Source organism: Lissotriton helveticus, chromosome 4_1 (assembly GCF_964261635.1).
Source record: "Lissotriton helveticus chromosome 4_1, aLisHel1.1, whole genome shotgun sequence".
NCBI lineage: Eukaryota > Metazoa > Chordata > Amphibia > Caudata > Salamandridae > Lissotriton > Lissotriton helveticus.
Window position 1 is genome coordinate 525,495,328 of NC_136063.1, and position 23,161 is coordinate 525,518,488.

Below are 23,161 nucleotides of genomic sequence, written 5' to 3' on the forward strand. Positions count from 1 at the left end.
TACCAGTAGGTAGCACAAACAGCAATGGTGGAAACCACACAGAGTGATAGTGATAGCAATGAGATAGATGAATAGGGCCACTTGCGCTGGCCCGCTTGCCTGCCGGAAGTACAAGGGAGCATCCAGGACACCCCCTGGAAGGTCAGCACAAAGTTGGTTGTCAGGCGAAATGGCCCAACAAGGAGTCAGAGAGTTACTTTGGGGGCAGCCTCCAGCTACATCACATGGATCATGGGTGTCCAGGCTCACCACCCCCAGGGGCCTCCACAGATCCTGTCCAGGGGGGGTCTGCAGAAGTCCTCCAGCTCCGTGGGGCGAAGCAAAAGGATACAAGGGCTGGGTGGGCTCTGGAATCAGGCCACAAAAAGGATCAAGATTAGGGCAGAAGAGGTGTCACGCCACCTGACTGGGTGGTAGAGCAGCAGCAGGCTGAGTCACTTCTATGAGGAGCTATAAGGGGGGGTCCTGCTGTGATGCAGTAAGGGGCTCAGTGCCAAATATAGGGGAGGGGTGGGCCCCTCAGAGGTCCAGGCGATGTCCCACTCAGGGCGGAGCCACCCCACTTTCAGTGCCCGACAAGAGTTTGCCCACACAGCGATACGTGCCAGCCGGGAGCCTTGCACACAGCACCAGTCCCAGCAAGTCAAACGGAGGCCTCTGTCAGCCCCAGCACAGGGGCCCAGGCAAAGGCACACAGCAGCATCCACAAGCCAAATCAGCAATCCTACACACTCTCTAGACCCTGCACAGGCAAAGCCAGCTACTGTCCACCGCAGTGCAAATAGTCCCACATGAGCGAGATGACCCATTGCTGCCTAACTCTACCCTCTGGCTAACCAATGAGGACAGATATGGTAGGCCATGGCCAAGGCCGCTGTGTGCCAAGTGCAACCAGGAGGGTGTCCTCTCGTCCCAGTGGCTCTGACCTCACCAAGAAGGCTTTGGGTACGATTAGAGGACAGGAGATAGTCGTGGGTCTTTTGTCATGTTGCAGGAGTAGCCTGGATTATTACGGATATTGAGGAGGTTAGAAACAGCCTCAAAAATGCGACCACAATCTTGCCTGCCTTGGCCCCGTATTTCAACTTTTTAATGTTGATATTGGCATTACAGAAATACTTTGCACCTTGTCTGAATTTGTACTGCATCAATAGCTTTCAAAAATAGCGTGTTTTAACTTTTATGATTTCAAATCTTCAAGTTTGCATATTCTTCTCATAGACGTAAACTTGAACAGTCATGAAAAATACTAATTTAGAAATTGATTTTACCTGTAGAACCAAAGAAGGTGGAAGAAATGTTAGGTCCTCATTGAAAAAGTCAACTCTCTTGTGTCCAGTGTGTCTTTACCATTACATTTTGGATGATTGATGAAAGTCCACTTGATCCCATGGAAGAAAGAATCAGAGGAGCAGTTGACCTGCTTAAGGGCTGATTTCTCTAAAGAGAAAATTACCCCAACGTAGGATATGAGGACGGAGGTTAACTACCCTGATTGCGACCTCACAGATGGCCAAAGAACACCAGACTTCAAGGAAGAATATTAAATAGGACGTTTTCCCAGCCAGTAGAAGGCCTGACTGCACGCACACTGCAGTGATGCAGAGCTTTTACTCTTCCCAAAGCAGAGAATATTGGTACAATTATAATCTACACCTGTGAGTTGTGCTGACCTTAACGGTTTTATTGCCACAAGACAGGCCCACCTGACTTGACTGCCAATAGACTTTCTTCGAGCTCAGCCTGTTTCATATCTTATTTGAAATGCTGAGTGCAGTACAGGTTAAATTAAAGAACTTGTCACCTATTCTTTGTCACTAGAGTCAGAATGAAGTCTCCTCATTACTGAAGGCACAACATATTTTCCACTGTTGTATTGTATGGATCCTCCCTCAGCAGGTGAAGTCCCTACAGGGAGACAGTGGTCTCCTTCATGCAATCCTCTTTTCTTCATGTACTTGCTCCTCTCCCTCTGAAAGGGTTCTTCAAGATAGACATACGTTTTCATTGCTGATGATAATTCATTTTTGGAAGTAAACTGTGCCCCTACTGGTTCATCCTGTAAACCCCATGAACCTTTAGCTACTGCTGAACTCTCCTTGTATTATATCTTTGATTGTTGTTTTCCTGTTTCATTGAACTTTTCCTACTTATCATTAGTTTCATGGTAATACTAGGCAGCATATTGGTGTTACATTCACTAAACCTATCTATCCACCAACTCCATCACATTCTAGCCTTTGTTCTAGAGCTTGGTGTCACTGCTGCTGTTGGCCAGGTTGCATCCTTTACTCCTTCCTCTGCAGTCCAATACTTCAGGAGCATTTGCCCTAGTTATCTCATCATAAATGTAATAAATGAAAAAGAAAACTTCTCCTCAACTAGACTAGATATTTGAAAAGTCAGACAGAGTGTCATAACTGCTCCAGTGGTAATTGTTTTTGTTTATTAATAAAAGTAAACACATTATCTAGATGTGATTCAAGTTTTAATGGTACACAAATGCATACAAACTACCTCCAGCTTAGAAACATTACTCAAAATAATATAGCTCCCGTAGTTACTGTATGTCATCTTGATTGCACCCCCCAGAATCTCAGCCAACTCTATCCAAACAAAACATATCATACAGAGGCAGGTGTGAAAGAGGGACTGTAGTCTAAGATGTGAAAAACTATTTTGTGGCTGCTCATCTTGGACACACATGCCCAAAGGCAGTTTGAGAGGAGCCCAGACACTTTAACAGGGAATAAGTCTGAGTCCACTCGAAGAACTGTCGTACAGGCCCTTGTGATGTCTCGTATCGACTATGGCAATGTGCTCTATTTAGGAGCAGATAAAGCCACAATCAATAAACTCCAGGTTGTACAGAACTCAGCTGCGCGCTTGTTGCGCAATGTTCCACGGAGAACGTCCGCAATGCAAGCTCTGCGTGACCTTCATTGGTTAAAAATTTCTGATCGTGTGGTCTTTAAAACTTTGTGCTTCCTATTTAAGATTCGTCAGGGTTCTGCTCCCATCTACCTGCTCAATCTTGCCCAGCCATATCAGCCTGGCCGCTCTCTTAGGTCATCCAACAACAGCAATCTTGTGATTCCTAGGATCCGACTGACAAAAATGGGAGGCCGTTCATTCGCATATCTAGGACCAGGACCCAAGATGTGGAATGCTCTCCCGTTGGCGCTAAAAACAGAAACTAGCCTTTTTGCTTTCCGTAAAAAATTGAAGACTTTTCTGTTCTAAGTTCTTCAGTTCTGTTTTTTCTCTCAGCTACTGCTTGTTTTCTTTTCTAGTCTGTCCCTGGCGCCGGGAAACCCATTGCGGGTAGCTGTGCGCAATACAAGTTCAATAAAATAAATAATAAATAAAAAATAAAGTAGAAAGGAAGACATTTAGAAGGAGTATAAATCAAATTGCCCTGATGAAGTCCGGATTCAGATGAAACCACAGCACCGAGACAGCCCTCATCGCCGCCACAGACGACATCAGGCGCCAACTAGACAACGGCGAAACATCAGTCCTCATCCTCCTGGACCTGTCGCCCGCCTTCGAACGGTCTGCCATCGCACTCTAAAGACACACCTCCTAGAAGCCGGAATCCAAGAGAAGGGCCTTGACTGGACCACATCCTTCCTCTCCGGCAGAACACAGAGCATCCGCCTCCCACCCTTCCGATCCGAAGCCACCGACATCATCTGCGGCATCCCCCAGAGCTCATCCCTCAGCCCGACGCTGTTCAACATCTAAATGGCCACCTGGCACAAGTGGCCCCCAGCACGACCTCAACATCATCTCCTAAGCCGACGACACCCAGCTCATCCTCTCCCTCACCAAGGATCCACACCCCGCCAAAACCAACATGCATGAGGGAATGAAGGCCGTTGCCGACTGGATGAGGAGCAGCCGTCTGAAGCTGAACTCGGACAAGACGGAGGTACTCATCCTCGGACCCACGCCCTCAGCCTTGGACGACTCCTGGTGGCCAACTACACTGGGAACAGCACCAACACCCACCGACCATGCACGCAACCTAGGATTCATCCTTGACTCCTCCCTCTCCATGGCTAAGCAGGTCAACGCCGTCTCCTCCTCCTGCTAGAACACCCTCCGCATGCTCCGCAGGATCTACAAGTGAATCCTGATCGAAACAAGAGGATTGGTAACACAGGCCCTCGTCAGCAGCAGACTGGACTACGGCAACGCACTCTACGCAGAAATCCCAGCCAAACACCTACGACAACTACAACGCATCCAAAACGCCTCCGCCCGACTGATCGTCAACATCCCCCGCTGCAGCCACATCACCCCACACCTGAGAGACCTACACTGGCTCCCCGTCGACAAGAGGATCACCTTCAAGCTCCGCACACAAAGCACTCCACAACGCCGGACCAGCCTACCTTAACAGCAGACTCAGCTTCTACACCCCCACCCGCCAGCTCCGCTCCACCAGCCTCGCCCTCGCCGCTGTCCCCCGCATCCAACGAACGACCTCCAGCGGCAGATCCTTCTTCTACCTCGCCGCCAAGACCTGGAACACTCTCCCTACACACATATGGCAGAACAAAGACCTACTCGCCTTCAGAAAACTCCTCAAAACCTGGCTCTTCGAGCAGTAGCAGCACACCCTTCTCCTCAGCGCCTTGAGACCCTCACGGGTAAGTATCGTGCTCTACAACTACTCTGATTGATTGATTGATTGATAAGGGATGAAACGTGTTGGCTGGGTCTGTTTTCAGTGTGATGGAATTGGATACTTAATAAAAGATCTTTATGGAAAAAGACACAAATATCTGGAAATTAATTGAACAGCGAGATATGGAAAGGAATTGAAAACAAAAAAGTGATTACAGACAAATACAATTTGGGTTGCTCTCCTAATATTGTGAAAGCATTTAGTAGCAAGGATTGAGCTTTGATGGCAGTCAGAACTCCAGGAGTGAGCATAAGAGAACTTCAAGACTGGGATATTTGGCTAGTGCCGACAAGAAGCACAACTGCTGGCTGTCTTCTTGAAATCACCTCTATAATGGATTTTATTTGGGGACTATGGCAGGCCCATGATTACTGAACAGGAATTTCGGGAGGGGCACCAATATCCTGCAAAAAATATTTTTGCTCAAGTTTTTTTTGTGAGAGACATTGTTGGAAAGGTATAGTCAGAGGGATTGTTATTCCCGAAGGAACCCCTGAGGATGACCTAAAATGCTCACTGAACACAAGAGATACATTTTTGGTCAAACAATAGAAATCCATTTGAGAGGCTGGGCCTCCTGGAATACAACATTGCTCTTTTCCCCCCTCAAATGCCTACGAAAGTAAGTAGATTGTTGTGAAACGGTTTGATAAGCCTTACATCTACAGGGGAATATCTGCTTGTGGCTGCATGGAGTAAGACCCTATACCAGAGGGAGGGGGATTTGTCTCCCTTTCAATGTCACTGGCTTCACTAGTAAACTCAGAGAATGCAAAAAGAGCAATAAAGCCTTAGCATTAATCCTTCTTACTACATACAAAGAGTGTCCAAATTGTTGGTGTGGAAGTAAGCCCTCCCTTGTTCTGCACCTTGTGAAGTGGACCAGATGAATAGCATTGCAGCAGTTAAGTTATTGTTGTGCTGGGGGTCTGCTCCACTCATTTCATTCTTCAGTGTTGACCAGTGGCCTCTACCTGATCTTGGTGGACGCGGCAGTGGAGTACTCTCACTGATTGGCCTCCAGTCACCATATGATTTCTCACACACAGCACGCTGGTTATTATATGTAACAATAGTTTATCCATAGATCAACCAAAGTATTGATATTGCGAACCAATGATATTGAATACATATAAATAACATACAGACAAGAGAACATAACTAACTTATGCATGTAGCACTTCCAATATGTTTCAAACAAAGACCAATCTAGTTGCTAACACAGAAGCATGATGTCAGATTAACCCCATAGTTCTCCTCCTAAACTAAGGATCTTTACTAAATCCTCCCTATGATCCAACGTTCAACTAAATCAAGCTCCGTATTATTTGTTGTCCTGAGTAAATATGATGGCCTATTTAGTAGGTTACCAGAAACATGTTAGTCATCATCTGAAATCGTTATACTTTTTAGAATATTTAACTTGCCAGGAATTGTAATTCTTTGGAGTTTGCGCTGTCTATTGCACCCAAAACTAATGCTTTCAACATCTATTGGCAACTTTGTTATATGCAACGACATCCCACAATAATACAAATATATCCATGAGGAGAAATTGCTTCTGCATATCTGATTTTAGGTGTCTGTTCTAATAATTTTAATTGAAATTTCTAACTTTGTGAAGTTGTATTTGTATTTGCTTAATGTTGCTTCATTGGCAAAGTGTAAGTTTACATTTTTGGAGAATTCACAATTGAATTTTATGAATATTTACGAGTGAGGAGTCTCCGCACTTGTGGCAGAGTCTCCACACTTGTGGTGGAGAATCCGCACATAGGCAGTCCTTAAGATACTACTCATAAAATTCCTTTGTGAATTCCACTAAAGTGTAAGCTTACCTTTGTTGAACAGGCCCTAAATGTTGGATGCCAAGAGTTGACCACGCTGCACCCCTCCTCACTCACAACACTTGAACATTTACACACATTTAGGCAATTGGATGTAAGTAATAGAAATCACATTCACGATTACAATGTGTTTTAATACCCACCTCCTTATCATTCTGTTTCATGGAATAATTTATTTTCTTTTTTTCAAAATACTCTATTGACTTTTTAACATGTAGAACAGTACACAGCAGCCTAGGCATCTTAATTATCAGATATTGCATCACTTTAGCAAATATTTTGCCATTTCAGTTCTTAGGAACCTAGGGCCAGATGTAGGTCACCCAATACCGGTCGGAAACGGCCGAAATTACCGGATTTTGGCTGTTACCGACCGGTATTAGGCTTTTGAGATGTAGGTGGCCAATTTACGGATTCGGTAATTTACCGAATCGGTATTTTAAGGAATCGGTAAATTACCGATTCCTTAAAATACGGATTTGGTAAATTACCGAATCCTCAATGTGGGGAGCACTCAAATGAGTGCTTTTCCCATTTCAGGATTTGTTATTTACCACCAACTACAAGTTTGTGGTAAATATTGAAAACCCTAAAAAAAGCAATTTTTTGCAAATTACAACAGTGTCATGTGGCAGACATACATGCCCTTAGGGCATGTATGTGTGCCACATGTGCACCCATGCACTATTCAGGGGTGCAACAGGGTGTCAAAGTGCCACCCTGCCACCCTTGAATGTGTTCCCCATTTTACCGAATCGGTATCTACCGATTCGGTAATTCCCATTCATTCCTATGGGTCTGGAGGCCCATAGGGATGAGTGGGAATTACTGAATCGGTAAATACCGATTCGGTATTTACCGAATCTTACCGATTCGGTAAAATGTACCAAATGAAAACCTACATCCCAGTTACCAATTCTAAAATACAGAATCGGTAAAATTCGGTATTTTAGAATCGGTAAATATGGATTACCTACATCTGGCCCATAGTTGCACCAACTGCACAGTCAATCGTTGAGCTGAGTTGCTCTACCTAGCAGGGAAACCCACAGGGGCATTCACATATTTCTTTATAATATTCATCATTGACCCATCCTATGCACACCAATTTTTCAAACTTCTGGGGGCAGTGTCTGCACTCATGTTAGCACCCTGTCTTCTTCCTTAGGCCTGCCCATGTCTTGGCGCCATCTGTCTAGGTATACCTGTAAATGTGAACAAGCCTACAGAACGTGCAAAAACATACTCTGTTAGTAACATACTGTAAATGTAGTTGAGCTTATATAGCGCACAGCTACCCGCAGTGGGTGTCCCGGCGCTTGCTTAGGGAACCCTTCCTGGTATTCCCCTGTGAGATAGCAGGGTATCCACAAGGTGAAAGTCAGGCATCCTGCCGCGAGGGGCCGTTGTGGAGATTAAGCAAGCTATTGCCCAGAGTCACAGAGTGTGAACCCGTGAGTCGAGGAGGCACCGGGGCGAGAATTATCGAGTCCGTGGAATTTTTAGCCCAAGACCCGCCAAGGTGGGGAATTGAACCCTGGTCCAGGACCGATCTCAGCTTCCGGGTCTGCTGCCTCTAACCCCTGAGCCACAATACTCTCAAGCAGGTGGCTGTAGTAGACTGGGCAAAATATGCTGTAGCAATATATTTGGGTGGTATTTTTGCTTGTAGATGTACTTTTCTAAATTCTGTTTTATCACAATCTACCTCTGTGACAATAAGGCTTCTTGTCACTTGTAACTCCTTCACCTTCAAGATCACCATATCTACCTCCCATTTCTCCTACAAGTTCAGAAGTCTATGAGGAGTGTAATTGGTCACAGTTTTGTATATGGCCAACACTACCCTTGTTGGCATTGGGTACACCAGAGGTCTCCATCAAAGGGGCATGCATTCTGGTGTCACTGCCCTCGACCTGATGGGTTTCATTGGTTCATCCCTTAGCTCTACATTAGCTGCACCTTGTTATGATAATCCTATACACTTGTTGAGTGTGAGGGAATAGAACCACAGACCCATTCTTCTTATAATCTCTTAGGGGCTCATTAGGATGGCGGACAGAAGAGCCACCGCGGCCCTGGAGTAGGCGGAAAAAGCCTTTTCCGTGTCCGCCTGCCGCGGACACTCCGTCCGCCATATCAGGATAGGAAAACGTGTGAAATTTCCGTCCGCGACGGAAAAGCACGCACCGCCGTCGAACTACACACGACCACGCGGCGGACGGAACACATCCGGAGGCTCCGCCGTACGTACTGACGTCTAAGACCGTCCCCCAAATCAAGATGGCGGAAAATACACATAAAACCGCAGCGGAAACACAACCTGTCTGAACACGGCGCATTCCCCACAGCGAAGAAAAGAGACACAGCAGAGAGACCCACCACAAGCTGCTCGCCACCATGGACCCAGCGCTACACGCTTTCGCGATGCTCTTCGCGATCCACCACGTCCTAATCTTGGCCCACCATCGACGCCGACGCAGGTAAGGCACAGACCATTGGCTGCATGGAGGGGAATACCTGCAAGGGTCGTGACGTAGGGAGGGGGAGTTTCATGTTACCCAAACCACTGATGAGAAGCCAATAGAAATACACATTTGTAGTACGCAAGCATGAATGACAACGACAAACCACGAGACTTGATAGACTACCTTTATTGTACATAATAGGGGTATAATCACAGTGTATGCGTGAGCATGGGCAAAGTGGGCACCAGAGCAGCTACATCAGAGGCAGCATGTGAGAGGGCATAATGCAGTATCAGAACATCAACAGGGCATTGTGGAGTACAGAGCAGCTACATCAGAGGCAGCATGTGAGAGGGCAGAATGCAGTATCTGAACATCAACAGGGCATTGTGGAGTACAGAGCAGCTACATCAGAGGCAGCACGTGAGAGGGGCCAAGTGCAACAACAGTCCATAGCACTGAACAGGTCGATCAGAGGCAGCACGTGAGAAGGCAGAATGCAGTATCACAGCATCAACAGGGCATTGTGCCCAACAGAGCAGGTCCATCAGAGGCAGCACGTGAGAGGGGCCAAGTGCAACAACAGTCCATAGCACTGAACATGTCCATCAGAGGCAGCACGTGAGAGGGCAGAATGCAGTATCACAGCATCAACAGGGCATTGAGCCCAACAGAGCAGGTCCATCAGAGGCAGCACGTGAGAGGGGCCAAGTGCAACAACAGTCCATAGCACTGAACATGTCCATCAGAGGCAGCACATGAGAGGGCAGAATCCAGTATCACAGCATCAACAGGGCATTGTGCCCAACAGAGCAGGTCCATCAGAGGCAGCACGTGAGAGGGGCCAAGTGCAACAACAGTCCATAGCACTGAACATGTCCATCAGAGGCAGCACGTCAGAGGGCAGAATGCAGTATCACAGCATCTACAGGGCATTGTGCCCAACAGAGCAGGTCCATCAGAGGCAGCACGTGAGAGGGGCCAAGTGCAACAACAGTCCATAGCACTGAACATGTCCATCAGAGGCAGCACGTGAGAGGGCAGAATGCAGTATCACAGAATCAACAGGGCATTGTGCCCAACAGAGCAGGTCCATCAGAGGCAGCACGTGAGAGGGGCCAAGTGCAACAACAGTCCATAGCACTGAACAGTTCCATCAGAGGCAGCACGTGAGAGGGGCCAAGTGCATCAACAGTCCATAGCACTGAACATGTCCATCAGAGGCAGCACGTGAGAGGGCAGAATGCAGTATCAGAACATCAACAGGGCATTGTGGAGTACAGATCAGCTACATCAGAGGCAGCACATCAGAGGGCAGAATGCAGTATCAGAACATCAACAGGGCATTGTGGAGTACAGAGCAGCTACATCAGAGGCAGCACATCAGAGGGCAGAATGCAGTATCAGAACATCAACAGGGCATTGTGGAGTACAGAGCAGGTACATCAGAGGCAGCATGTGAGAGGGCAGAATGCAGTATCAGAACATCAACAGGGAATTGTGGAGTACAGAGCAGGTACATCAGAGGCAGCACGTGAGAGGGCAGAATGCAGTATCACAGCATCAACAGGGCATTGTGCCCAACAGAGCAGGTACATCAGAGGCAGCACGTGAGAGGGCAGAATGCAGTATCAGAACATCAACAGGGCATTGTGGAGTACAGAGCAGGTACATCAGAGGCAGCATGTGAGAGGGCAGAATGCAGTATCAGAACATCTACAGGGCATTGTGGAGTACAGAGCAGGTACATCAGAGGCAGCACGTGAGAGGGCAGAATGCAGTATCACAGCATCAACAGGGCATTGTGCCCAACAGAGCAGGTACATCAGAGGCAGCACATGAGAGGGCAGAATGCAGTATCAGAACATCAACAGGGCATTGTGGAGTACAGAGCAGGTACATCAGAGGCAGCATGTGAGAGGGCAGAATGCAGTATCAGAACATCAACAGGGCATTGTCGAGTACAGAGCAGGTACATCAGAGGCAGCAGAAGTATGTGTCCCAACCAACCCGTCCCAGGGACCACAAGAGTGCAACGCAGTTCTCAATGGACACACCATGTGAAATAACATTTGAGTGAAGTGATCAGCACCTCACATCACAGAATCAGGGGGACTGCGTGAACTACCTGCCTCGGACACACTGCCAGCACCAGCAACAGGAGTGTGAGACACAGCCACAGCCCGAGTGACAGACACATGTGCCACGGACCCAGACATACTGCCAGCACCAGCAACAGGAGTGTGAGACACAGCCACAGCCCGAGTGACACACACATGGGCCACGGACCCAGACACACTGCCAGCAACAGCAACAGGAGTGTGAGACACAGCCACAGCTCGAGTGACAGACACATGTGCCACGGACCCAGACATACTGCCAGCACCAGCAACAGGAGTGTGAGACACAGCCACAGCCCGAGTGACACACACATGGGCCACGGACCCAGACACACTGCCAGCACCAGCAACAGGAATGTGAGACACAGCCACAGATGTAGTCACTGACACGTGACCCACTGACCCAGACAGACTGCCAGCACCAGAAACAGGAGTGTGCAACACAGCCACAGATCTACTCACTGACACGTGAGCCATAGACCCAGATACACTGCCAGGACCAGCAACAGGAGAGGGCACAACAGAGACTGTGCCACTACATGATGCATGACAGCCAACAACAGACACATTGCCACTATCTGATACATGAGAGTCAACTGCACCTGCGCCACTGGGACCAATGAAATGATGAGCCACAGGGCTGTATGGGCCAGGAGGCAGGGTGGCCCTGGGAGCTGGGGATAGCTGACCTTGAGCGACATCGGTGTGGGCAGGTGTCAATGGTGTGTGTCTGCGTTTCTTAGGGATGTGTGAGTGCACCCTGGACAGGACAGGACTGCCAAGTGGTGGGGACTCTAAAGAATTATCACCCACCATAGGTGGAGCATCTGCAGCCGGGGATCGGGTTTCTGGGGACGTGCTGGAGCTTGCTAGTCGTTTGCTGTGTGCCTGCCGCCTGGACTCAGATTCATGTGTAATGGGGGATGCAACAACAGGGGACTCCCTCCTCTGCTTCTGACTGGGCTGGATGGGAGTGGAGGTATGGGGGGACTCCGCCGCAGAGACATCTGTTTGGCGTTCAGTTGAAAACATCAGCCTCAGTGCAGCCAGGGGTGAAGTATGCCTGTCTTTGATTGCGCCATTGTCCATGCTAGAAGCCTTGTCCGTAGGATGTGCCTTATCCTTAGGTGGAGTGTTGTCTCTGGATTTTACCTGTGCCCTGGTCGCCGCCCTGTTCCTGCCAGCAGACTTGTCGTCTGTGGTGCACCTGTCTCCAGTAGACACCTGCTCTCTGTGTGTGTCCCTGGCCTTGGGAGATGGACCTTGCTCTGTTGTGTGCCTGTCCTTGGGAGTTTCCCTGCTCTTAGGAGGTGCCTTTGTCTTTTGACTGTCCTTGTCCTTGGGAGGCTCCCTTTCCTCTGTTGTGGGCCTGCCCTTGGGAGTCTCCCTGCTCTTAGGAGGTGCCTTTGTCTTCTGACTGTCCTTGTCCTTGGGAGGGTCCCTTTCCTCTGTTGTGGGCCTGCCCTTGGGAGTCTCCCTGCTCTTAGGAGGTGCCTTTGTCTTTTGACTGTCCTTGTCCTTGGGAGGATCCCTTTCCTCTGTTGTGGGCCTGCCCTTGGGAGTCTCCCTGCTCTTAGGAGGTGCCTTTGTCTTCTGACTGTCCTTGTCCTTGGGAGGGTCCCTTTCCTCTGTTGTGGGCCTGCCCTTGAGAGTCTCCCTGCTCTTAGGAGGTGCCTTTGTCTTCTGACTGTCCTTGTCCTTGGGAGGGTCCCTTTCCTCTGTTGTGGGCCTGCCCTTGGGAGTCTCCCTGCTCTTAGGAGGTGCCTTTGTCTTCTGACTGTCCTTGTCATTGGGAGGGTCCCTTTCCTCTGTTGTGGGCCTGCCCTTGGGAGTCTCCCTGCTCTTAGGAGGTGCCTTTGTCTTTTGACTGTCCTTGTCCTTGGGAGGGTCCCTTTCCTCTGTTGTGGGCATGCCCTTGGGAGTCTCCCTGCTCTTAGGAGGGTCCTTTGTCTTTTGAGTGGCCTTGTCCAAGGGACTGTCCATGGACTTGTGAGTATCCCTTGCCTTGGGAGTACCTTTTGTGTTGAATGCCTGTGTAGCTCCTGAAGGCATGTCCCCCAACAACACTTGTGGATCGTGTGTGTGTACTCCAGTGTATCTGACGTTGTCTTCGTGAACAGATTTAGCTGATCTTGGGGATGGGGTCTGTGCCCTGCGTGCCCTGACGTGCTGTCTGACGCTGCTTCTAGTGCAATAACCTGTATTTGAGTCCTGCTCTGAATAATCACTACCCCCTGAGACATCCAGTGGTGTAGATGGGGAAACAGAAGTAGCACCCTGGCCATGCGACTGTACTATTGCAGACGACACACTGCTTGCCAGTGACTGCACTGTCCTGTGTAGACCAGCAAGATCGCCATGCATCCCTTCCATGAATGCCACCACCTGCCCCAACTTCCTATCATGGCCTTGGAAAGCATTTGTCATATTGGTCTGCCCCACACACAGCTGTCGCAGCAGATCAACGGCCTCAGCACACAGTGCATTTTGGCTCACCGTGGCAGGGGCAGCGGTGCCTGCACCGAACGCCACTCTGCTCCCCCTACTCCTGCGGCCACGAACAGTACATGGTGCAGTTGGCGGAAGTGTGGGCCCTGTGTGCTGTCTTCCGACAGAAGGTGATGATTGCCCACTCCCAGTCTGTGACAACAGTGCAGGCTCACCAAGAGTTTCCGAAGATGAGGACGATGGTGTCTCCACATGCGAGTCCTCAGGGACGGTCCTGTCCCCCTCTCCGGCGCTTCCCTCCTCTGTGTCAGTCTGCGTGTGTGCGAAGTCTGACCCGGACTCATTTCCTCGACTGATCTCCTCCGTCTGTGGCCGAGTGTCCTCTGTCATAGCTGAAATGCACATAAAAGAGGTGTAAGTCATGGGCACACTCACGTACAGAAGGACAAGGATTGCCAAATTCCATAGCTGACAAAGTAATTGTAGCCCCCATCCTGCACACGGCCCACCTCTACCAGTCATCCTCACATTACATAAGCGTTGGTGGCCGTGACATATGTACAGCATGCGGACAGGGCAGGAGCACGTACATCTGCACACATTTCCTGCCATGGGGCCATGGACCACTAGGGGATGTGCTTCAACACTCAACTACTAAGCAATTGGCGTGTCAACATGGCGGACCTGGATGTCAAATGACACCCACCCAATGGGACCAACATGGCATCACAGAGATACATACGCAACACGGAACTCAATACTGTGTCTGTGCACCAATACATGCATTGCGCTCACAAGTTTCCTACACAGACAGTATGCTCACCGCTAGTTTGCTGTTGATCGACACTCAGACGTTCAGACAGTTCAGGATGCGTCACTGCAATGATACGGTGCATGAGAGGGGTCATGGAGCGTCGGGCCAGACGGGGCGTCCTTGGAATCATCCCCAGTATCACTTCCGCTACATTCTTGCTCAGCCTGGAAATGTCGTCCCAGCGTTTGTGGCAGTGTGTTTGTCATCTGTTGCACACCCCCAATGCCTGTACTTCCCGTGCAATGCTCCTCCACACATCCTTGCGAAGGTGCAGCTTGACCTACCATGATGGGAGACAAAAGGGTGTAAGTCAGTGGACAGTTGGCCTGTCACACACATAGGGGCAACACGTATCTGTCAGCAGCCACGCACAATCCGGAACATATGTCGAGCCCACAGTACACAGCTAAGATAGCAGTTGGCACGATTATTTGGCCCCCTCATGCACACCAACATGTCCCACACTGCACTTACCACCCGTCCGGGTGCGCCGTAGAGGCGTCCATAGTTGCGGAGCACACCGTCCACGAGGACATCAAGCTCCGCGGCGGTGTAGGGACGAGACCGGATCTCTTTGCCTCTCGACATGGCAAGATCACGGAGTATGGGACTAGAGCAGCAGTCGGTGGTCAGCTCAGCAGCAGCAGCAGGTCGAGGTGATGGTCACAGGCAGCAGTCGGTGGTCAGCTCAGCAGCAGCAGCAGGTCGAGGTGATGGTCACAGGCAGCAGTCGGTGGTCAGCTCAGCAGCAGCAGCAGGTCGAGGTGATGGTCACAGGCAGCAGTCGGTGGTCAGCTCAGCAGCAGCAGCAGCAGGTCGAGGTGATGGTCACAGGCAGCAGTCGGTGGTCAGCTCAGCAGCAGCAGCAGGTCGAGGTGAACAGGCAGCACTGGTTCCCAGGGTAGGATGTGTGCTTTTGGACAACACACATATATAGGGCCCTCAGCACGTGTCAGTGGCATACGTCGCCAGCAATTGGTCAGCCCTGGAAGCGTGTTCGTGAAATGGGCCAATGACTGGCCCTGTTGTTGCGGTGCACTGCTTCCGCTACTTGCGATTGGGCATATGCGGCCAGCGGCCCTCTTCCCATTGGCTGCATGTGCACGGACCGTCACGGGCACACATCGGCAACCGCACGTGCAAGCTTCAGGCACGGATGCTTCAGTTGCAACAATGTTCTATCACTGGCGCCACCATGGCGGTGCACGTACTCAGCGGGGGAGGTGCAGGCCTATACACCCTTTAGATGTACTCAATGGACATGCCAGTTCATGTCCCCTCTTACAGTCACATTGCATCATCCACCGTACACCGGCCGGAGCGGCCGGGCCAAGGACGGCCGTGCCGGCCATGTCCACAACCGCCGCGCCAGGCTGGGCCTAGGACGGCCGTGCCAGCCATGTCCACAACCGCCGTGCCAGGCCGGGCCTAGGACGGCCGTGCCGGCCATGTCCACAACTGCCCTGCCAGGCCGGGCCTAGGACGGCCGTGCCGGCCATGTCCACAACCGCCGTGCCAGGCCCGGCCTAGGACGACCGTGCCGGCCATGTCCACAACTGCCGTGCCAGGCCGGGCCTAGGACGGCCGTGCCGGCCATGTCCACAACCGCCGTGCCAGGCCGGGCCTAGGACGGCCGTGCCGGCCATGTCCACAACCGCCGTGCCAGGCCCGGCCTAGGACGGCCGTGCCGGCCATGTCCACAACCGCCGTGCCAGGCCGGGCCTAGGACGGCCGTGCCGGCCATGTCCACAACCGCCGTGCCAGGCCGGGCCTAGGACGGACGTGCAGGCCATGTCCACAACCGCCGTGCCAGGCCCGGCCTAGGACGGCCGTGCCAGCCATGTCCACAACCGCCGTGCCAGGCCCGGCCTAGGACAGCCGTGCCGGCCATGTCCACAACCGCCGTGCCAGGCCGGGCCTAGGACGGCCGTGCCGGCCATGTCCACAACCGCCGTGCCAGGCCCGGCCTGGCACGGCGGTTGTGGACATGGCCGGCACGGCCGTCCTTGGCCCGGCCGCTCCGGCCGGTGTACGGTGGATGATGCAATGTGACTGTAAGAGGGGACATGAACTGGCATGTCCATTGAGTACATCTAAAGGGTGTATAGGCCTGCACCTCCCCTACTGAGTACGTGCACCGCCATGGTGGCGCCAGTGATAGAACATTGTTGCAACTGAAGCATCCGTGCCTGAAGCTTGCACGTGCGGTTGACGATGTGTGCCCGTGACGGTCCGTGCACATGCAGCCAATGGGAAGAGGGACGCTGGCCGCTTATGGCCTTTGGGAAGTAGCGGAAGTTGTGCACCGCCATGGGAGGCCGAGGAACTTCTTCATCTTCAGGGTCCAAGAGCAGTTCAATGTCATTGCGCACTGCCAGGTTGTGGAGCATGCAGCAGGCAATCACGATCCTGCATACTTTTCCTGGTGAGTAAGGCAGGGCCCCTCCGGTTTTATCCAGGCACATAAACCTAGACTTTAGCAGTCCAAAGGTACGTTTGATCACTCTCCGTGTCCTTCCATGTGCATCATTGTAGCGCATTTCACCCGCTGTAGTAGGATTACGTATGGGACTGAGGAGCCATGGCCGGTTTGGGTACGCCGAGTCGCCTAAGTAGGGGGATGACAGACACAAATATCACAACAAGAAATGGTGGGTACCCCATGCCACACAGAGATCACAAAAGTCCCCACTGCACACTCACCAACAAGCCACGCTTGACCGGGTCGCAGATTTGCCATCAGTTGGGGGACAATGCTGCTCCGCATGATGTGGGCGTCATGTGCGGAGCCAGGAAATCTTGCACACACATGGGAGATGATGTTGTTTGCCAGGCACACCACCTGCACGTTCAGCGAATGGAAATGTTTGCGATTCCTAAAAACCTGCTCACGTGCCCGTGGTGGAATGATAGCGATATGTGTGCCATCAATTGAACCCACAACGTGTGGTATGTGGCCCAGTGCATAGAAGTCTGCTTTGACTGCTGCCAACTCTTCCGGCCGTGGGAAATGTATGTAGTCATTCTTGTACAGCATCATAGCTCTTAAAACATCCCGAAGTACTGTGCCCGGCCTGGCGCGGCGGTTGTGGACATGGCCGGCACGGCCGTCCTTGGCCCGGCCGCTCCGGCCGGTGTACGGTGGATGATGCAATGTGACTGTAAGAGGGGACATGAACTGGCATGTCCATTGAGTACATCTAAAGGGTGTATAGGCCTGCACCTCCCCTACTGAGTACGTGCACCGCCATGGTGGCGCCAGTGATAGAACATTGTTGCAACTGAAGCATCCGTGCCTGAAGCTTGCACGTGCGGTTGACGATGTGTGCCCGTGACGGTCCGTGCACATGCAGCCAATGGGAAGAGGGACGCTGGCCGCTTATGGCCTTTGGGAAGTAGCGGAAGTTGTGCACCGCCATGGCGGCGCCAAATATGTTATCTTGTCAGACGCTGCACCGTGATGTGTTGTGTGCAGTTGCGTCATGAGGGTTGTGAGCGTGATAGGGAAAGGTCATATGTCATACATTATTGCATGTGTGTCCATACTATGCCCATCGGTGGGCACACAATGGGCAACAGATGTGCATTTGGACGTGTTGACGTCGGGTGTGACCCTACAAACGTTATTACATCTTCACAACTACACAGTACATCACGGCTGTATGGCCAAATTATGCATCTGTTGTCAGTGTGTGGTTCTGGCGAGGTGACTACAGTGGTGGTGGTACACATGCATTCAGTGTATGTGTTTTGGACGTTGTGTAATTACCGTATGCACAACATTATTGGTGTTGGCATTGGTGCATGATGACATGGTGTGTGTGTATCATTATCGTTTGTGTGCATGCACTTGCATGTGTGTCTGTGATGTGGCTATTAAACATTAGGGTACAGACACACGTATTGTCAGTAAGGTTCACATGTGACTACGTTGCGTTGACACACTTCCTGTTGCAAGTGGCTGCACTTTGTTAAAGGGGCACTCCGTATTGTATAGACTATCAGAGATGTCACACATATGACCATTCTCCCTAGAAAAGTTGTTGTTGCTAATGTTGGCTAACATGTGATGGAGTTGCACACGTATGCGTCGTTTGTAAGTTGACCCAAGTTACATTTCTCTCCCACACAGGAGGGCTCCAAATGTGCATCGGCCATACACTGTGCTGGAGGATATGGTTGACGAGGAGGTGATTAGGAAATTCCGGCTGGATCGACGACGGTTGATGGAGCTTGTTGCACAATTGTCTCCTCATCTGCAGTCACAAAGGACTTATCCTGGTTCCATTACACCCACAGCAAAGGTGATGGCGGCCGTACACTTTTTTGCTACTGGCACCTTTCAGTGCACAGTTGGATATGCCGGAGGGATGTCACAGTCCATGTTCAGCACAGTACTTCGGGATGTTTTAAGAGCTATGATGCTGTACAAGAATGACTACATACATTTCCCACGGCCGGAAGAGTTGGCAGCAGTCAAAGCAGACTTCTATGCACTGGGCCACATACCACACGTTGTGGGTTCAATTGATGGCACACATATCGCTATCATTCCACCACGGGCACGTGAGCAGGTTTTTAGGAATCGCAAACATTTCCATTCGCTGAACGTGCAGGTGGTGTGCCTGGCAAACAACATCATCTCCCATGTGTGTGCAAGATTTCCTGGCTCCGCACATGACGCCCACATCATGCGGAGCAGCATTGTCCCCCAACTGATGGCAAATCTGCGACCCGGTCAAGCGTGGCTTGTTGGTGAGTGTGCAGTGGGGACTTTTGTGATCTCTGTGTGGCATGGGGTACCCACCATTTCTTGTTGTGATATTTGTGTCTGTCATCCCCCTACTTAGGCGACTCGGCGTACCCAAACCGGCCATGGCTCCTCAGTCCCATACGTAATCCTACTACAGCGGGTGAAATGCGCTACAATGATGCACATGGAAGGACACGGAGAGTGATCAAACGTACCTTTGGACTGCTAAAGTCTAGGTTTATGTGCCTGGATAAAACCGGAGGGGCCCTGCCTTACTCACCAGGAAAAGTATGCAGGATCGTGATTGCCTGCTGCATGCTCCACAACCTGGCAGTGCGCAATGACATTGAACTGCTCTTGGACCCTGAAGATGAAGAAGTTCCTCGGCCTCCCATCCCACCCATGTCGACTGATGAGGATAGTGGTGAGGAGGAAGGTGTGGACCAGAGGTGCCAGCTCATTGATCGCTACTTCCCTTGAATGTGAGTAACTACCTCTTGTGCCAGTTGACAATGCCTTATGTATGTTTGCTGGTGTTGTGTGGATGTGGGGTGCATCAGCTGTGTGTTCTTGTTTGTGATGGTTGCATATGTGTGTCTTCATTTCTTTGGACATACAAGTCTCCATGATGTGTGTCCTCTCATCCCATGCTTTAGTGATGAGTGTAGTTTGTGTAATGTTGCTGTGCAGTGTGTTGTGATGTGTGTGAATCTGTTTCCTGACGTGTGTTTGCTGTCTCTGATTTTCCCTAGGTCACTTCCGCAGCGCCATGATCATGAACGACTAGGATCCCTGAACCTGTTTACGTTTGTTTCTGAAGGCAATCATGTGAATAAACATGGAGGCAAAACATCATTGAGTGTGTAAGTGACATTTATTTACAGGTTGTGCTTTTGTGCTGGTGAATATTTACAAGTAAGTGGGTGGGGAGGGAGTTGGAGTTGAAGGTAATGGCAGATGAAATGTCCGTGCTGACACCACATTGGGGGGTGTCAGGCTAGTCCAGCAGACCAGTGGCAATGATTGTCTATGTGGGACAGGATACTTTGCAGGGTGAATGTCTGGCACAGGCAGTGACAAAGTCATTGGCGGCCCCTCTTGGAGCGTGTGGATGGCGCTCCAACACTGCTCTCACCCACTTCCAGCCTCGGGCGGCCCCTCCGTCTCTGAGGTGGAACAGAGTCAGCTGGGGGTGGAGGTTGGTCATGGGCCACATCCGTCGCCAGGGGCACAGGTGGTGGTGGCGGCGGAGGAGGCGGAGGTGACGGTGGCGGTGGAGGCGGAGGTGACGGTGGAGGTGGAGGTGGCGGTGGCGGTGGTGCTACGACAATTGGTGGGGGGGGGTTGTTCCGGGCAATCCATTCCCTCCACATTGTTGTCTGTTGGCCCATGATGTGCACGATCTGGCCAAGGTACCCAGAGATTTCGGGCAACATGTTGGTGTTGTCCACTGAGTCCTGGTGTGCACGATCTGCATGTTCCTGGGAACGGTCGTATGACGCCTGGCACCTGGCAAGGGCTTGTAGGGACTCTGCCACAGGATGGGGTAGCTGTCCTTCCTCTGTACGGCGGGGTGTGGGTCGCCTTATTGCCTGATGTCCCGTCGCCTCTCTCCTCTGTGGCCCACTCACCCTGCTTGGGTGTGAGGCCGATGGACCTGCATCGTGCGTTGGGTTAGGCTGGGTGGCACAGGCAGGAGTCGTGGTACTGGTGGTACTGGTGGTACTGGTGGTACTGGTGGTGGTGGTGGGGACTCTGCAGATCACAGAGGCAGGTGTCGCTGGAGTCACACATGCGACGGTTGTCGGGCCCGGGAGTCCCTGTGAGCCAGATGGCCCTGGCTGTGTGCTTGGTCCCGCTCCATCCTCCGCACCAGAGCTGCCTGTGTCATCGTCACCAGAGAGTCCGGTATGTGTGGGAGGCGAGGCTTGCGGCCGGGTACTGGTTTCCCCAGTCAGTTCACGATCACCTGAGGGACAAGATAGAGCTGATCAGTAATGTGGACATTACATGTTCATATGGATTTGTATGTATCAACAAAGAGAGAGGTAGGGAGATTTCAAAGACACTCTCTTAGTCCCCGGTTAAATGTCAAGCAACAAGAAAAGAGAGAAGTCTGAACTGGTCAAGCCCACGGCTACCAGAAACGTGGAGCAAAAAGATAAGCGAAATATTATTGATCACAGTCACTCTAGTTGAGGTGGATCACAGTCACTCTATTTGAGTAGGAAAGCCCTCACACACCGACCTAGTCAGTGTCATGCTTCATCATCGGGCCCCACCGAAGAGACCGAGTGTCTCTTCGGTGTGCTGCGACGCCAGAAAGACTGCGGAGCTGGTTGTGTGGGGAGGGTGTGTTGTGAAGATTCTCAAATTAAAAAGTGACTAACAGGGTATCAAAAAAGTTTTAATAAGTGATCCCTAAGACACGTTTAAGTGGTATATGTGTCTGAATTTAATAGCCAAGGTTATTAGGATCTAGTTTAAATTCAGCTAAATACCACAAATTTATTAAAATCAGTCAACATGTTTCTGCCTTCAATGTGGTATGTATTCACCATGGCATTCTTCAGGACTATAACCCCGGCGGTATGGACACTCTAATAGTCCACCCTGACCTGGGGGCGTGAAAGTGAAAAGGAAAGGTGAAAAAAGTGCTTAAAATGGGAGAGCAATTTGCTCAATCCAAAAAACCCCAAAATTAGGGGTGTATCAGCACCTGTAGGAAAAGATATACAGACAAACATATAAAGACATACATACAATTAGTATATGCCAGCGTAGACTTATCGTAGTGCTCCTAAGATGGTGGCAAACCTTTGTGTGCACACAATAATAGATAGCTTAAGCACCATCCAAGTAGCCCTTTGGGAATAATCGTATTTATTAGGAGGTGAGGTGCTAGAGGTGGTTTAAAACTACTATAGTAGTGAGGGAGATAAAAACGCGATGTGAATTCTCCATGAGAAGGGATCAATTTGACCAAATGGTCAGTGACCCCCACAAGGTGGTGTAATATGGAGAACATCTCACTTTAAAAATGGGCGCTACTTGCACCATGGGTCTCGGGAGGGGGGTTGGAGCGCGATTGGCACATCCTAAGAAAAAGTACAGAGTCGAAATGTCAGCATAACCCATACAACACACAGGCACTTAGCTTTGTTAGTCGTAGTGATCGTTCAGCTGTGGATGTAGACTCACGCCCTCAGCGCTCGCAGCCCGCTATTAAACCTGTTGCGACCCTCTAGACCGGACCCCGACGATGGGAAGCGGGGCCGGTGAATGCGTATAAGAGCGCTTTGTTTACGCGCTCAATTCCGGGTTTGGGCGTGCCTCGCTGTTCACCGCGATGGGCGTGTCTCAGTGGAAGCGAGGCTTGGGGCGCACACGCCCACTAAGGCGGATGTGCGTTACTGATCAGACCGAGGCTTGCATTTAGGAGCCTATCCCTACGCTAAGCCTCAGGGAGGCGTGTACACGCTGATAGTTGTTATGACAACCAAGGGAACACATTGTCTCTCGGAAAAGAGCGAGGGATTGGCTATTTCGGTCGGCAGGATTTATTTTGCAGTCAGGAACTTTGGGACTGCTATAAACCAGTGGGTTCATACATAGGGAAGGACAGTGTGAAAGAGCACATAAAGGATTGTGATTTTGTAAACATAGATTGGACTATGGGCTGGGATATTAAAGTGCCCAGAGTTTTTGCATGTTTTTAAACAGATCCGTGCTGTGTAGTATTTGACAGCCAGCTGGAGTTAAAGAGTTCATGTTAGGACTGTGTTCCAGGGGATATCGTCGTTGAGCCCATTGACATTTGTCCCCAGACGGTATACCCAACGCTGTTCCTTTTCGAACAGTCTATTTTGTGTATTCCTTACACCATCAATTGCTTCAATGACAGTCCACGTCATGTCATTAGTGGTATGGTTCTTTTCTAGGAAATGGCGGCTCAATTTAGTGGTTACTTTCTTGCACCTTATGTTACTCCGGTGTTCGCAGATTCTTTGTTTCA